Raw genomic sequence first — 5,000 nt, forward strand, 5'->3', positions numbered from 1 at the left:
TCTCGTGCGGCTAGAAGCCGCCTGTCCCTCTAAGAAGAAAAGTAATCGCTGACAGCACGAAGGATGTCACGCGACTAGTTAGCAGGCTAGAGTCTCGTTCGTTATCGGAATTAACCAGACAAATCGCTCCACCAACTAAGAACGGCCATGCACCACCACCCACCGAATCAAGAAAGAGCTATCAATCTGTCAATCCTTCCGGTGTCCGGGCCTGGTGAGGTTTCCCGTGTTGAGTCAAATTAAGCCGCAGGCTCCACTCCTGGTGGTGCCCTTCCGTCAATTCCTTTAAGTTTCAGCTTTGCAACCATACTTCCCCCGGAACCCAAAAGCTTTGGTTTCCCGGAGGCTGCCCGCCGAGTCATCGGAGGAACTGCGGCGGATCGCTGGCTGGCATCGTTTATGGTTAGAACTAGGGCGGTATCTGATCGCCTTCGAACCTCTAACTTTCGTTCTTGATTAATGAAAACATACTTGGCAAATGCTTTCGCTTCTGTTCGTCTTGCGACGATCCAAGAATTTCACCTCTAACGTCGCAATACGAATGCCCCCGCCTGTCCCTATTAATCATTACCTCGGGTTCCGAAAACCAACAAAATAGAACCGAGGTCCTATTCCATTATTCCATGCACACAGTATTCAGGCGGGCTTGCCTGCTTTAAGCACTCTAATTTGTTCAAAGTAAACGTGCCGGCCCACCGAGACACTCAATAAAGAGCACCCTGGTAGGATTTCAACGGGGTCCGCCTCGGGACGCACGAGCACGCACGAGGCGGTCGCACGCCTTCGGCTCGCCCCACCGGCAGGACGTCCCACGATACATGCCAGTTAAACACCGACGGGCGGTGAACCAACAGCGTGGGACACAAATCCAACTACGAGCTTTTTAACCGCAACAACTTTAATATACGCTATTGGAGCTGGAATTACCGCGGCTGCTGGCACCAGACTTGCCCTCCAATAGATACTCGTTAAAGGATTTAAAGTGTACTCATTCCGATTACGGGGCCTCGGATGAGTCCCGTATCGTTATTTTTCGTCACTACCTCCCCGTGCCGGGAGTGGGTAATTTGCGCGCCTGCTGCCTTCCTTGGATGTGGTAGCCGTTTCTCAGGCTCCCTCTCCGGAATCGAACCCTGATTCCCCGTTACCCGTTACAACCATGGTAGGCGCAGAACCTACCATCGACAGTTGATAAGGCAGACATTTGAAAGATGCGTCGCCGGTACGAGGACCGTGCGATCAGCCCAAAGTTATTCAGAGTCACCAAGGCAAACGGACCGGACGAGCCGACCGATTGGTTTTGATCTAATAAAAGCGTCCCTTCCATCTCTGGTCGGGACTCTGTTTGCATGTATTAGCTCTAGAATTACCACAGTTATCCAAGTAACGTGGGTACGATCTAAGGAACCATAACTGATTTAATGAGCCATTCGCGGTTTCACCTTAATGCGGCTTGTACTGAGACATGCATGGCTTAATCTTTGAGACAAGCATATGACTACTGGCAGGATCAACCAGGGAGCTGCGTCAACTAGAGCTGAGCAGCCGGCCGCCCGGGAGTGTGTCCCGGAGGCCCGCGCGAACACGCAAGCGTCCGCTCAATTATTCCGCAAACAGGAGGAGGCTGGGCTCCCCTGCACGATACACCTCGAAACCCTCTCAGGTCCCGGCGGCGCGCAGCGCCGTCCTAAGTACTTGGTCGGGTTCGAGAGAGGCGCAATCGCCCGGAGATAGGCGAGTAGACGCTTTCAGTGCGACCACCCGTGCTCCCAACTGAGCTTGCCGCTGCCGACAGAGGCCCGGGAGCGTGCTGTCGTGGTGTTGCCGGCGGGAGACAACACGCGGCCACAAACAGTGGCCGGGCAGCTCCAACGCCAGCGCCACAGAGGGGCAGAGCCCCACTTGGGTGCCAAAGCGAACTCTCCCAGCACAGCGCACGCGCCAACACATCCGCACAGCTGCGATACAAACCACCTGCGAGAACCGCGGGGGCGACCGAGCAGCAGACGGCGTCGCGGCGCCGAGTGCCGGGCGGCGGCGCATCCTCAACGCACACAGTCCTCAATCGGACCAGCACACTGCAGATGTCCACCGCGCTTCGCACCGGGCCCGCGAGGACCCACTTTGGCCGCACGGCGCCGCGCGTTGGGTGCGCCGGCGCGCAGCTGCGCCGCCTGCCGCGTCCGTCGGCCGGCGCGCCTGCCACTGGGCGCCCCCACCAGCCGGCTGTAGCGCGTGCGCCCACGCAGCGCGCGGCCAGCACGCCGGGCGCTCCCCCCTCACCGGCCGGGGACGGTCCCACCCAGCCACCGCCGCGTATCGCTTCATACCCACATGCCCACTCACGTTCGTGGGTATGACGGGTGTCGCTGAAGCAACCAGTTAATACCTGTACCGATTGTCGCAATCAATGATTCACCTCCAGCGTATACAACCGCGCAACAACGGATTTCCAGTTCATTTGCGTAACTTGGGCAGCAAACGTAGACGTCCATCTACATTTGCAAATTCAGTGGGTCTTGCATGCCTGGATGATATGCGTCACGACACGCCACATCAGCCCACATACATGCTGCGACGTATGCACGAGAGAACACGTGGAAGGTGGCCCGCGTACGTATGCGAATGCCATTGCACAGCTGCGAAGCTCATTGAACACGCAAACTCCCGCCTGACGAACTAGAGGCGACAGGGGAGCGATATAAGTCTTACAGCAGTACACATTACAGTGGATAGCGGGACCATGTGGAACGTACGCACCACTCGCTAGATGTTGTGAGGGTACGCACCGTAACATGAATCAATACGCAGGACACCAGAGAGTGCGAGCACTGACCTATGTTGAGAGGGTTGCGATTAGGCAACGCTACATGAATGTTTCAATTCATATAACAATTACAGGTTAGGTTAGGGCGCAACGTGCGTTAGGTTAGGGCGCAACGTGCGTTAGGTTAGGGCGCAACGTAGGTTAGGTTAGGGCCCAACGTAGGTTAGGTTAGGGCCCAACGTAGGTTAGGTTAGGGCCCAACGTAGGTTAGGTTAGGGCCCAACGTAGGTTAGGTTAGGGCCCAACGTAGGTTAGGTTAGGGCCCAACGTAGGTTAGGTTAGGGCCCAACGTAGGTTAGGTTAGGGCCCAACGTAGGTTAGGTTAGGGCCCAACGTAGGTTAGGTTAGGGCCCAACGTAGGTTAGGTTAGGGCCCAACGTAGGTTAGGTTAGGGCCCAACGTAGGTTAGGTTAGGGCCCAACGTAGGTTAGGTTAGGGCCCAACGTAGGTTAGGTTAGGGCCCAACGTAGGTTAGGTTAGGGCCCAACGTAGGTTAGGTTAGGGCCCAACGTAGGTTAGGTTAGGGCCCAACGTAGGTTAGGTTAGGGCCCAACGTAGGTTAGGTTAGGGCCCAACGTAGGTTAGGTTAGGGCCCAACGTAGGTTAGGTTAGGGCCCAACGTAGGTTAGGTTAGGGCCCAACGTAGGTTAGGTTAGGGCCCAACGTAGGTTAGGTTAGGGCCCAACGTAGGTTAGGTTAGGGCCCAACGTAGGTTAGGTTAGGGCCCAACGTAGGTTAGGTTAGGGCCCAACGTAGGTTAGGTTAGGGCCCAACGTAGGTTAGGTTAGGGCCCAACGTAGGTTAGGTTAGGGCCCAACGTAGGTTAGGTTAGGGCCCAACGTAGGTTAGGTTAGGGCGCAACGTAGGTTAGGTTAGGGCGCAACGTAGGTTAGGTTAGGGCGCAACGTAGGTTAGGTTAGGGCGCAACGTAGGTTAGGTTAGGGCGCAACGTAGGTTAGGTTAGGGCGCAACGTAGGTTAGGTTAGGGCGCAACGTAGGTTAGGTTAGGGCGCAACGTAGGTTAGGTTAGGGCGCAACGTAGGTTAGGTTAGGGCGCAACGTAGGTTAGGTTAGGGCGCAACGTAGGTTAGGTTAGGGCGCAACGTAGGTTAGGTTAGGGCGCAACGTAGGTTAGGTTAGGGCGCAACGTAGGTTAGGTTAAGGCGCAACGTAGGTTAGGTTAAGGCGCAACGTAGGTTAGGTTAAGGCGCAACATAGGTTAGGTTAAGGCGCAACATAGGTTAGGTTAAGGCGCAACATAGGTTAGGTTAAGGCGCAACATAGGTTAGGTTAAGGCGCAACATAGGTTAGGTTAAGGCGCAACATAGGTTAGGTTAAGGCGCAACATGGGTTAGGTTAAGGGATGGTGTATGAGGGGGGGAGGGGACGAGGTTCGTTCATAGTGATGATGGTAAGTGGACGCCTGAGGCACCCTGAGATGTGTCACGTCAGGATGCACCTTTGGCTCAGGGGAGGTGGTGCGCCGGTTCCGTGGGTGTGGCAAGGGAGTGGCAGACCTGTGTCTTTCATTCCTGCCATTGCTTATATGCTGTGAGACACGCCAGTGTGGTGGTGTTGGCTGCACCCCTGTGTAGCACATGTGTGGGTGTTTGTGGCTTATCTGCGTAATGATGGTTGTTGGAAGAGTGAGATATTCTGTTTTTGGGGTGGACCTCCTGGTTTTGTTATCATAGTGTGAATGGTGTAATGTGGCGGAGAGGATGCACTGGATGTTGTTCCATGGTGGTGCTTAGATATTGTGTCTGTGTCTGTTACAGCCAGAGAGTAGTGTGTGATAGGGTGTCTCGGTGACGTGTAGTTCACATTGTGTGCACAGACTGTCAGCATGTATAGGGACAGTTGTATGTCGTATGTCATCTATATTCCGATGGCTCTGCATCTATTAGTTATCAGCGCCATGTATCAGTTTAATCTGGTTGCAGTCTCGTGGTGTTCTATCTCTGTACAGTAGTAGAGGTGCGACTGCACTACGTAGCTACCCCTTGCGGCAGCTTTCCCCGGTGTATGGCATATGATTATCAGCAATGAGTCGATTAGTGACAACTGGTCGTGTGACAACGTCACATGTCTGCGGGTGGGATACGCTACAACCTGCTTGTGGGTCAGGGCTCAGTAATGCTCTCCTCACACTGAGCGCTCGGACCGTCATTAC

The 5,000-nt window shown here is 54.8% G+C and overlaps 1 non-coding gene across 1 annotated transcript in view; it reads right to left on the bottom strand.

The window, feature by feature from the left end:
* The window catches only part of LOC126197143 (small subunit ribosomal RNA), a 1,909-nt gene extending 388 nt beyond the window's left edge, over window positions 1-1,521 (bottom strand). Inside the window, exon 1 of the ribosomal RNA XR_007539539.1 lies at window positions 1-1,521. This exon is cut by the window's left edge and continues 388 nt beyond it. This is a non-coding gene — a ribosomal RNA (small subunit ribosomal RNA).
* Window positions 1,522-5,000: the final 3,479 nt, after the last annotated feature.

The sequence above is a fragment of the Schistocerca nitens genome, chromosome 7 (assembly GCF_023898315.1).
Source record: "Schistocerca nitens isolate TAMUIC-IGC-003100 chromosome 7, iqSchNite1.1, whole genome shotgun sequence".
Taxonomy (NCBI): Eukaryota; Metazoa; Arthropoda; class Insecta; order Orthoptera; family Acrididae; genus Schistocerca; species Schistocerca nitens.